Source organism: Stegostoma tigrinum, chromosome 36, assembly GCF_030684315.1.
Source record: "Stegostoma tigrinum isolate sSteTig4 chromosome 36, sSteTig4.hap1, whole genome shotgun sequence".
Classification (NCBI taxonomy): Eukaryota; Metazoa; Chordata; class Chondrichthyes; order Orectolobiformes; family Stegostomatidae; genus Stegostoma; species Stegostoma tigrinum.
Genome location: NC_081389.1, coordinates 6,381,829 through 6,393,683, shown reverse-complemented (window position 1 = coordinate 6,393,683; position 11,855 = coordinate 6,381,829). Strand labels below are relative to the sequence as shown.

General features: G+C 44.4%; 1 protein-coding gene across 1 annotated transcript in view; it reads left to right on the top strand.

Moving 5' to 3' along the window:
- The first annotated feature begins 579 nt into the window (after positions 1-579).
- The window catches only part of malt3 (MALT paracaspase 3), a 115,918-nt gene continuing 104,642 nt past the window's right edge, over positions 580-11,855 (top strand). The window contains exon 1 of the mRNA XM_048520939.2: positions 580-757. The gene's annotated coding sequence lies outside the window, so the exon portion shown is untranslated. The remainder of the gene's footprint in view (positions 758-11,855) is intronic.

The window sequence follows — 11,855 nt, the reverse complement described above, 5'->3', positions numbered from 1 at the left end:
CCCCCCCCTCCCCGAGCCGGGCGGTCAATGCCCCACACTGAGGCTCGGTGGGAGGAGGGCGTGGGACTTCACTCCGGGAGAAAGTTTCTTGTTGCTCTCGCCGCTGTGTGTGCGTGAACTTCCGGGATTTTCCTGACGGCCGATTCACATCGCAGCGAGAGGCGAACGCCGGCTGCTCCGCTCCGCTCCAGTCCGCCTGAAGGGGGCGAGCCCCCCCCCCAGACCCGCTCCATTCCCCCCACATTCCTCAAACCCGCTCCATTTCCCCCCCGACATTCCTCAAACCCGCTCCATTCCTCCCCACCCCCCCCCACATTCCTCAAACCCGCTCCATTTCCCCCCCGACATTCCTCAAACCCGCTCCATTCCTCCCCACCCCCCCCACATTCCTCAAACCCGCTCCATCCCCCCCCACATTCCTCAAACCCGCTCCATTCCCCCCCCACATTCCTCAAACCCGCTCCATTCCCCCCCCACATTCCTCAAACCCGCTCCATTCCTCCCCCTATCCCCCAAACCCGCTCCATTCCCCCCCCCCCACATTCCTCAAACCCTCTCCATTCCCCCCCCCCACATTCCTCCATCCCTCTCCATTCCCCACCCCTGGCACCCTGCTGCATCATCCCCACCTCCCAAACCCACTCCATTCCCGTGGTACCCTGCTGCATCACCCCCATCCCAACCCCCAGGGAGCTCGCTGCTGATCGGGACCCGGACCCAGTGCAAGCCATGTCCACATGGAGCCTTGCCCGCTCAGGTCAGTCACAGCAACTCAGTCTGGGGTGGGTGGAGTGGGGTGGAGGGAGGCAGAGGGGTGTGTGGGAAGGTGCGGAGTGTGGGGCGAGGTGGGGTGGTGTGAGGGATGGATGGATGGATGGATGGAGGGAGTGAGAGTGTGTTGAGCAGAGTCTGAGGGAGAATGAGTGAGTGAGCCCCAGAGTAGGAGGGATAGTGAGGGAGAATGAGTCTCAGTGTGAGGGAGCCAGGGTGAATGAGGATGGGAGGGTGAGTGTGTGTGACTGTGCTGGGGACAAAACTGAGCTATTTTAGGGAGCAATTTAGATAAACCTCTGCAAACCTGGATTGGAAAGTTCCTTGCCAATGGCTTGAGAAAATGATGATAATTATTATCAGACCCTGTCCCTCCCTCGTACAGGAGCTGTGAGCACACAGTTAGGTTAACGTTGTATTTTGCTGTTCTGTGATTGAAGAGAGCAGGATGAATGTTAAATAGACAAGCGCGGAGAATTTGAATTTCAGGGGTAACATTAAATATGTAAGTGTTCAAATAGATGTGAGGGGAACAATAATATTAAAGTGATCCAAATAGAATTGAATATAAATCTGGTACATTGGAATAATATAATAATAAACTCTGTGCTGTAGGTAGTTAGATTTTTGAACAACATAACATTGCCTGTAATACCTGGAAATTACAAACAGCTTCATCTGTCTGGATAACCACATTGTGCGGGAAGTATCACAAATGGTTAAACAGTAGATGGTGAGAACTCTTCTGGAGTACTGTGTGCAGTTCTGCTCCCCCTGTTCTAGGAAGGAAGTTATTAAATTGGAGAGGGTCCAGAAAATAGATACCAGGGTATTGTTCGGAATGGAAGCTTTGAGATACAGAAATACACTGGAAAGTATGGGAGTTTTTCCACTGAAGCATGAGAGTTTGAGGGATGACCTTCGAGAGGTTTATAAAATCATGAGGGGTATAGGTAAGGTGAGCTTCCCGAGGGTGAGAAAATTGAAAACTAGGGGACATATTTTTAAGGTGATACGAGAAAGAATTGAAAAGGACATGAGGGGCAACATTTTTACGCAGGGAGTGGTTTGTGTGTGGAATGAACTGCTAGAGGGAATGGTGGATATGGGTAGTTGCAACGTTTAAAAGAAATTTTGTTAACTTTATGAATAGGAAAGGTTTGGAGGGTAATGGGCTAAGGGCAGGCAGGTGGGACCAGTTTAGTTTGGGATTATGGTCGGCATGGACTGGTTGTACTAAAAGGTCTGTTTCCATGCTGTATGTCTCTATAAGCAGATAGCAGGCACAGCTTCCCCCCCCAAAAAAAGAAGAAACTAGAATTTGGTCAGTCCACCTGTTATAGAGAGCCCAGGAGGGGAGGAAGAGGGTTGGAAAAGCTGGGTAGTGGAAGGCTGACAAATTTTAATCAGCTGTTCTTACATTCTTTTCCCTGTGTACGCAGCTTGAGGGCCATTAAGTAAGGTTGATGAGCTGCAGACACTGGGAAAAATAATGTTCTGCCGATAATTAAAAGTGGATCAAGCAAGAGAGAGACAGTGATTCGACTGCCAGGTATTCGAGAAAGGTCAGTAAGGAAGTAAAGGAAGGGGATGCCCATAGAGACGCTGTCACAGTAGCAGAATGAAATGATTTTTAGTTGAGCGTTTATTTACAGATTCAATGGCAGCGTTAGAGTTCTGAGAAGATAGGGAGAATGGCCAGCGACCAGAAAGCACAGATTTAGGGTCTTAATGCTAAACTATTTTTAAAAAACCCAAAGCACTGTAGATGTTGGAAATCAGAAATAAAATCAAACATTTCTGGTAAAACTCAGCATCTGTGGAATGTTTCAGGGCCAGTGACCCTTCTTCAAAACTGAGTTAATTTTGTTTTGTCTCCAATGATGCTGCCAGATCTGCTGAGTTTTCCAGCAGTTTCTGATTTTGTTACAGATTTATGGTGGTTGGGTGCAGCCAGAGGCAAGGGTCTAATTCTGAAGGAGATGCAGGAACGAGAGGTCCAGGAGTATCTGTGTTTAATTTATTGAAGCTGAAGGGGTGGTTGAAAAAGTGGTCATTAAGATATATTGGAACCATGGCTCCACAAATAGAAGCATAGAATACTAAAACAAAGAGGTTAGGATGAACTTTTACAATACACCTTAAGGTCGCAAGTTGCATATTGTGTTAATTCTAGGAACTTGATAATGGAATGATGTGAATGTTTTAGAGACGGTGCAGAGAAGGATTCCAGGAATAAGAGATTTTAGATAGAGCTGTGGGCTGGACGGTTGATGGTTGAAAGCGTCCTTTTTTTGTCTGCAGATCTCTTATTTGGAACTGTGTTCTTGTTGAGAGTAAATTTGATAGAATTGCTCAGAATTGTGAAGGGTCTACCTAGAGTAGATACTGTCTCCATGGGAGGAAGAGTTACAACCCAGAGAATTGCAATTCAAAGATAGTAGGAACTGCAGATGCTGGAGAATCTGAGATAACAAGGTGTAGCGCTGGATGAACACAGCAGGCCAGGCAGAAAAGCTGACATTTCTGAAGAAGGGCCCAGACTCAAAATGTCAGCCTTCCTGCTCCTCTGATGCTGCTTGGCCTGCTGTGTTCACCCAGCGCTACACCTTGTTATCTCAGAATACCAATTCAAGTTGTTTGGAAAGAGAAGCAAAATGGTTAAGAATATTTTTACGCAGGGAGTGGTTAGGATCTAGATTGCGCTGCCTGAGAATCTGCCGGAAGCTCGTTTGATTGTGGATTTGCAAAGAGAATAGGATAAGAACCTGAACAAAGAATTTGCAATGCCAAAAGATAGGGTGGGCGAATAGTTGAGCTGCTGTTGCTAAGAGCTAGCTTGCTTTTTATTCATACAAGGGATGAGGGTGTCACTGGCCATTTATTGCCCAGAGCCACCACGTTGATCTGGAGTGACGTATAGTCCAGACCGGGTAAGGATGGCGGTTTCCTTCGCTAAAGGATGTTAATGAATCTGATGGATTTTTCCGACAATGCATTCATTGTGGTCATTAGACTGTTAATTCCAGATTATTTTAATTGAGTTCAAATTCCACCATGTGATGTGGTGTGATTCGCGCCCAGGTCCCCAGAACATTCCCTGGATCAACAGTCCAGTAATAAAGCCACAGGCCATGATAGACTTGAAAGGCCAAATGTCTGCTTCCCGAGTTATAACCGTTCAGTGACATGAGAGGGAAAAGCCTTCTCAGCCAATCATTAAGATTTTAAATGCATTGCCAAAGGGGAATTGGATGAATTATCTTTTAAAAACTTTAAAACTATCAGTGCAATGATACAAGGGCAGGGGAATTGTAGAGATCTTCCCAAAAAAATCAGCCCAGACCCAATGTGCCAAATATTCTTTCACTACAGTATCACTCTGTATTGGGTGTGTGCTTTGGACCAAAGTGGGACTGGGTCAGGAAAATACCCCATTAGGTGTGATGGTAAGGTGTGCCCAATGCCAACAGGTGTGCAATTCTCACCCCTGACCCTAGGTTGTGACCAGCCTTAATAAAAACCGAAAACCTGCGATGCTGTAAATCAGGAGCAAAAACAGAAGTTGCTGGAAAAGCTCAGCAGGCCTGGCAGCATCTTTGAAGAAAAAAGAAAATTAGAGTTAACATTTCGGGTCCAGTGACACTTCCTCAGAACTGGAACTGAAACGTTAACTCTGAATTTTTTTTTCTTCAGAGATGCTGCCAGACCTGCTGAGCTTTTCCAGCAACTTCTGTTTTTGCTGTGATCAGGCCTAAGGCACTGAGTATCCCTGGTGTCAGCCTCTGCTCAGTGGGAAACACTCCAGGGCCCTGCTCACAAACTCCAGGCTGGTTCTCCAAGGCAGTACCAAGAAAAGTACACACCATCATTGGAACTCGCCACATTTCAGATGAGAGGTTGCACTAAGTCCAGCTGGACTTTAAGTATGCTGTCTAAGAGAACAGCTGCAGAGACCACCCCCGTGTTCCGAGGAAGATTTATTTATCAATGCAATTGGTTGTTGTAGTCAGCTCAGAGCACATAAATTGTTACCACGTGTCCTGCGATGGTGTAACTCATCAAAAGGAGTTAAATGAATGTCCCATGGGACTAACTATAAGATGCTACATAAATCTTTTCATTTTAAATGAAAGATGATTCCTTATTCCTCTAGAGGATGTCTGGCACAAAACAGGCCATTCAGTCCAACCAGTCAATTAGGTTAGATTAGATTCCCTACAGTGTGGAAACAGGCCCTTCGGCCCAACAAGTCCACACCGCCCCTTGCAGCATCCCACCCAGACCCATCCCCCTATAGCCCACACACCCCTGAACACTACGGGCAATTTAGCATGGCCAATCCACCCTAGCCTGCACATCTTTGGACTGTGGGAGGAAACCGGAGCACCCAGAGGAAACCCACACAGTCACAAGGAGAATGTGCAAACTCCACACAGTCAGTCACCCGAGGCTGGAATCGAACCCGGGTCCCTGGCGCTGTGAGGCTGCAGTGCTAACCACTGAGCCAATGTGCCACCCAATGCCAGTGTCTGTCCTCTAATATTTGTCAACTTTCCTTCCTTATCTAAATGTAATCATTGTGAACCTCTATGTCCTTTTCTATTGAATTTTTGTCTAGTTTATCCATTAATGCATCTACACTATTCACTTCAGTCACTCCACGGTAGCTGGTTTCACGTTCTCATTACCCTTTAGGTAATGAAGCTTCTTCTGAATTCTGTGGATTTCCTGGTGAAGATTATATATTGATGATGAAAGAGGAAATATTCTCTTTGTATTGACGCTATCAAAAGTTGTTAGAATTTTAAACAACTCCATTAGGACGGCCCCTCAGCCTCTCCAAGAGGAGAGCCAGCCTTGTTGATCCTTTTTGGATGTGTTCTCCTATGTTTTTGGTTAAAACCTTGTAAATCTTCTCTGCACTGTCTCCAGTGAACTCTTTTTGACAGCAGGAGTTGCAAACAATACCCTGAGTAAGTTCCGATCAAAGTTTGATACAGATTTCAATTCTGTCCCTTCTGGAAGTAAAATCTAATATTTGGTTTGCTTTTTCTTAAGCCTTCCTTTTTATGATGGTCAGGAAAGTAGAGTTGATTTCTAGCCATGTCTGTAGAAGTGGGTCTGCTGATCGTTTTACATGGCCTTGTTCGTTTGGAGAAATAATAATTCTGAATTATCTGATAATTTGAACCAAACTAAGTGAGTAATACAGTGAGACACACATTTGTAAAACGTGACTATTGAATTGAGTAAGCTGTTAATAAAACAGTGGGATGAAGGAGGATTGGGAAACAAATTAATGGCAAAGCTTGTTTGATATATTCTGCTGTGTGTATATTACTTAGATATGGCCTATAGATATGATGGGAGCTACATATCCCTAGTTTGAGTAATACACAGGTTATTTGATTTTCAGCTGTGTGTACATATTACTTAAATCTAGCCATTATTATACGATGCTGGCTGTCTGTTGTGTGGTAGGTTCATGTACATGAACCTAAGTGTTGTCTGTGATTTATACTTGTCATCTACATTGTGGGTGATCAGTGTGTGCAGAGTTTACTGGGGCTCTGCGCGTATCTGGTATCAGTTGCATGCTCAGGCTGTGAAGGTGCGCTGCCTGTAGATAGGCTGGATGAGCCTAATTTGAGTAATAGACAGGTTGAATGATATGCCTGTGCAAAACTCTGCAAATAGCCGAGTGGAACAGCAAGTACTCATTACTGTTCTGCCCGCTGTTAATCGCTGAACTTTATATAAAAGCTTTACAGCACAGAAGGAGGTCATTTTGTATGTGCTGGCTCTTTGCAAAAACGTTACAATTTGTTCCAGCAGCCTGCTCTTTCAGTGTTGTCCTACAAAAGTTGCTGCCTCAAGTATGTATCTAAGTTGCTGTTGTTGCTTCTACCATCCCCTGGTGTGCATTTCTCACGGCCCACCATGATTAGAGAAACTTTCTCATTTGTTTCATTTTCGTCTCAACTTACAACCGTGTTCCAACCTTCCTGCTGGTTGAAACCATTCCTTTCCATCTGCTAAATCCTTCACCTCTTTGTTAAAGTCCCCCCTGCCCCCCCCACAGCCACTAACCACCTCAGCAGAGAACATCGCCAGTTTCTCGAGGCTCCATCAGCCCTGCTGTTACTCGGGGAGTGGGGGGTGGGGGGAAATCCTTGGTGTCCCTTGCAAGGATGTGACAATGTTTCACAAAGTGCTGCCCAGGGTTACATACACCATCCCAGTGAGGCCTGGCCACTGACCTTGCTCTTGTACTTGAAGGATCTAAGCCCTGGACTGCAAATACTTTAGTTTTTTTATTGTCCGCTTCAATAACATGTCTTAACAACACTGCCACCCCTGCCCACAACGTTGTCCCACCTCCAGTCTTTCCAACCCCACTCCCTTCTACCCAGGGTGGGCCTGTATGTGTTGGGTTTGCTCTGTCTGCCGTGTGACTCTGTGAAAAGGAGAAGAAGTGAGGGTGGGGGTAGTTTATGTGGAGCAGCATATTGTGGCTGTCAACTGCTGTGTGTGTTGTAAACAGCAAAGTCTCCACCTAGAATTCTCTCACTAAATCACTGTGCCTTTCTGTTCTCCTCTGAGAACAACCTTACAACTCATGTCTTTAACCAAGCTTTTGGCCACCTGCCCTAACAGTGGATCAATAACAAATTCTTTCATATCATTTGAGCACCACTGCTTTAACGGAGGGTCATCTACACTCGAAACATTGGCTTGCTTTCTCTCCATGGATGCTGCCTGACCCGCTGGGATCTCTAGCCTTTGTTTTCGGTGAGAGTCACTCATGTTGCTCTGGGTCTGGAGTCACATGTAGGCCAGATCTGTCCAGGAAGGTAGATTTCCTTCCTTAATGAACCAGGTGAGATTTTATGACAAAACAACATGGATGTGTGACTACCATTTGTCTAGCTTTTCTTAATTAAAATCTGGATATTTTTGTAATGTTCAAATTTCACCATTTGCTATGGTGGGATTCAAACCCATATTTGAATGAAACCAGTGCCATTACTGCCACACCCCCCCAAGTGTGCAAATCTGAAGTACATTGAGGTTCTAGTGCGTTTAAGTGTGTATACATCATGCATCAATATAAGGTGGACCTATTGCAGAAGGGAGAAAATATTCCTTTTTCAAATTATTAGTTAAGATGATTGTTAAAATGTAGGTCAGAAGCTTCATTTCTAAATGAGAACCTGCCTTCAGAAGGGGAATCTACCATCTGTGGGTTTGGTTAGCAAGTATGTTTTTCATTGGGCTGATCCAACCAAAGCAAACTCTTGTAAAAGTAGCCACTTACTGCAGTATCGTTTTGGTGAACAGCGATGAAAATGATTCATTTCAGGAGAGAAGTGGTTGTGTTTAGTGAACTTAATCAAAGCTGAATCGCTATGGAGAGTATCGAGCCAAGCAGCCTGTGGTTTATTTCTTGCTCTGTACTGTGTTTTCTGCTGTTCGTTAGCCCATGTTGGTTTCTGCTGTATTTAACCCTTGCTGGGAATTCTTTTTGAGTCCAATGGGTATTGTGTATCATCAAATGCAGCTGAAGCATCTGATATTTACGGATTTTCCTTCAGTCTCCCAACATCTGCAATGTCTTTCCTTTTGCTTTAAGTTCTCAATTTAGACCATACGCAATGGGATTGGCGGAAGCACCCCGTATCTGTGTGGGTTTCCTCTGTGTGCTCCAGTTTCCTCCCACAGTCCAAAGATGTGGAGGCCATGCAAAATTGCCCATAGAGTCTGATGATGAGCTGGTTACGTGGATTAGTCATGGGAAATGCAGGGTTACAGGGACAGGGTGGATGGCAGTTGGGTCTGCGTGGAATGCTCTTTGGAGGGTAAATTTGGTCTCAATGGGCTGAATGGCCTGCTTCCACACAGAAGGGATTCTGTGATTCTAAGTTTGTTCCAAACAGTGAAAATAGTTTGATATACCATTGGGAATGTCTAATGTTAGAGCACATTAAATGTACAGTTAACCTAGTGTAACCGTAAATTGTCCACTTCGTGGATTAGAGGCAGAGCAATGGTTTGTACCTAACTGTTACTGAGGTTAATAAAATCATGAGGAGCATAGATGAGGTGAATAGCAAAAGTCTTTTCTCAAAGGTGGGGGAGTTCAAAACCACAGGGTATGGTTTGAAGATGAGAGGAAAAAGATTAAAAGGGGCATGAGGATGACCTTTTTATACAGAGCATAGTTCACGTGTGGAATGAGCTGCCAGAGGAAGCGGTAGATGCAGGTACAATTACAACATCTAAAAGACTTTTGGACAGACATGTGAATAGGAAAGGTTTAGAGAGATATGGGCCAAACGCAGGCAAACGTTTAGTTTTTAGGAAACTTGGTCAGTGTGAGCGAGTCAGACTGAAGGATTTATTTCCGCGCTACATGACTATATCACTCTATTCTGGAGTCGGATGAAGCTGAAACCAGAAAACTGAATTTGAAGGGATGTTGCAGAAGCTGGGTGAGCATAGCGTAGTATAGAGCAATGACACAACTTCGAAGGCATGGGTCATGCAATCTGAGGAACATCTTTTCAATCCCTTTACAGTTAGATTGTTTTTGTTTTGTCTTTTTAGTCTCATGGTATTGTTAACTGAGATTTAATCTATGAAAATTCTGAATGTACTTTACACTTCCTGTTTCTCTCTGAAACAATCCCACAGCCACATTTCACCGATATAACCCACGATGTATTAAAGAGCACAAGCTCCCTAACCTGCAGAGAAACGTTGCCCAGTGGCCGACCGCCTCATGCTCACCTGTACTCCTTTCTCAAACACATTCCGCACCCTACAAACCAATAACAGCCACCAGAAGATACAGGAGCCAAAGCAGGCCATTCAGCCCATTGAGCCTGCTCTGCTATTCAGTGCGATCAATGAGATTCGATCGTTGCATCTAATGGAGATCCACTCTTGGTAGCATTAACACCATTTGCACTGTGTCAACTGGACCTCTGAAATGATTTGTTAATCTCCATGCCATGGTATATCTGCCTAATGAAACGTGGAACAAAATGTGACCACCTGATAGCCAATACTCCTGCTTATTGTTGATTTCATTGCATGGAGCTCTGAGATCCATGTGCGGCTGTGACTTCCAAAATGGGATCAATCAGCCAATCGCAGCAGTCAGTGTGTATTGATCCACTCAGTGAGCCTTGCTGTTGACCCCTTCAGAGAGGGATAAACATTCACTTGACCTCAGGATGTGACTATTTAGAACTGTTAAACATTGTGGCCTCATACATTTTTCAATTAAAATGGTGCACCCTGTGACTGTGAACTACACCACAGGAAAGCAGCAAATTTGTGTTTACTTAAACCAAAAACGAGTTTTGAAGGTATTGTGCAGAGGCAGTTGCCTGGAGGAATTTGCGAATCATGATGGTTTGAGGTTTTTTTTGTCTGCACCATGTTTTAGCGAATCCTTCCCACTCACTGGAGCTAATCTGTCCAGTGCCACCAACACTCGCTCGCTACTTTTGTGATAAATAATCGAAGATAATGAGATAGTAGGAACTGCAGATGCTGGAGAACCGGAGATAACAGGGTGTGGAGCTGGAAGAACACAAGCAGCATCAGAGGAGCAGAAACTTTTCTGAAGAAGGGTCTAGGCCCGAAACATCAGCTGTCCTGCTCCTCTGATGCTGCTTGGCCTGCTATGTTCATCCAGCTCTACACTTTGTTGTCTAAGATCATGAGAATTGGTTTGCAAGTTCCCCTCCAAGTCACACGCCACGCTGACTTGGAACTATATCGTCATCCCTTCATTTCTACTGCTCTGACAGTGTCTCTATGTGAACTTTAGCAGTTTGAAAATGTGATTTACCACCATGGTCTCCAGGGCAATTATGAATGGGTAATACCGGCCCGGCCAATGAATTCCATAGCCCCATTAACAAAGTTGTTCCCTTTTTTTCTGATGAAGGGTCTGGGCCCGAAACGTCAGCTTTTGTGCTCCTGAGATGCTGCTTGGCCTGCTGTGTTCATCCACCCCCACACTTTGTTATCTTGGATTCTCCAGCATCTGCAGTTCCCATTATCTCTAATAAAATACTAGTTGCCTTAGCTATTGAGTAATACCCTGTACTGGAAAAACAGCTTAACTTGCTTCATGGGAGATAGGTCGAAAACAAGGAGGTTGATGAGTCAGTTCAAGATTAGCGTAGAAATGTGAAGCAAACAGTTAGGAAATATTTTGCAACTACGTCTTCACAGTCATGTGACCTTTCATTTTTGGGAGAAACATGGACCTCTGACAAGTAGCACAGTTTGAAATGTGTTTCCATTGGAGGAGTGGGTGTCAATCAAGTTGAAGCACTAAAAGGAACGATCACCAGGGAAGTGGTGGAAAGCCATTGATTGCTTGTAGGTATAGTGTTTCTTATTTATAGATTGCAGGGAAAAGAAACAGAGTTTTATTTTCCCTCCTGGGAAAACAAAGCTGGTGACAGAGTGTATCCTAATGACGCCGTGTTTGTTCTCTAAGTTTGGTTTATAAAGTCCTTTTATCAAAGAAAAAGACGATCTTTCATGGTGCAGCTCAGATGTGAGTGAGACAACTGTTAAGCCCCTTTATTTGCAATGTAATCCTCTGTTCCTTTTAGACTGAAGTGCTAATTTCCTAGGATTCTGCCAAATGAGAGGAAATCAAAATGAAGAAAGATATAGAATAATTATCATCTAGTAAAACCTGACAAGTATGCCTGAGACACAAGGCAGTTAGGGAACGGAGAATGCTTTTGTGTTGACGAAGGGATTTTTTGAGTAAGAACATGACTGGTTATGTGATGTCTGACTGGAACAAGTAATGAGTGTTTTGTGATGTGACCTCTGACTGGGAAAATGTACGCCTGGACTCTAACTATCCTTTAACCACTAGGGCTTAACAAAGTCAAGATATGTTTAAATTAGTGGGAAAGAAACCACAGGTTGATTTGCAGGTGAAATGGGATGCCGAATGCTGACACAATGCTGCTTCTATGTTTTAAATATAAAGTTAAAAGATTTAGAACAGAGCTTGTTTGTTTAAACACAGCAATAGAATA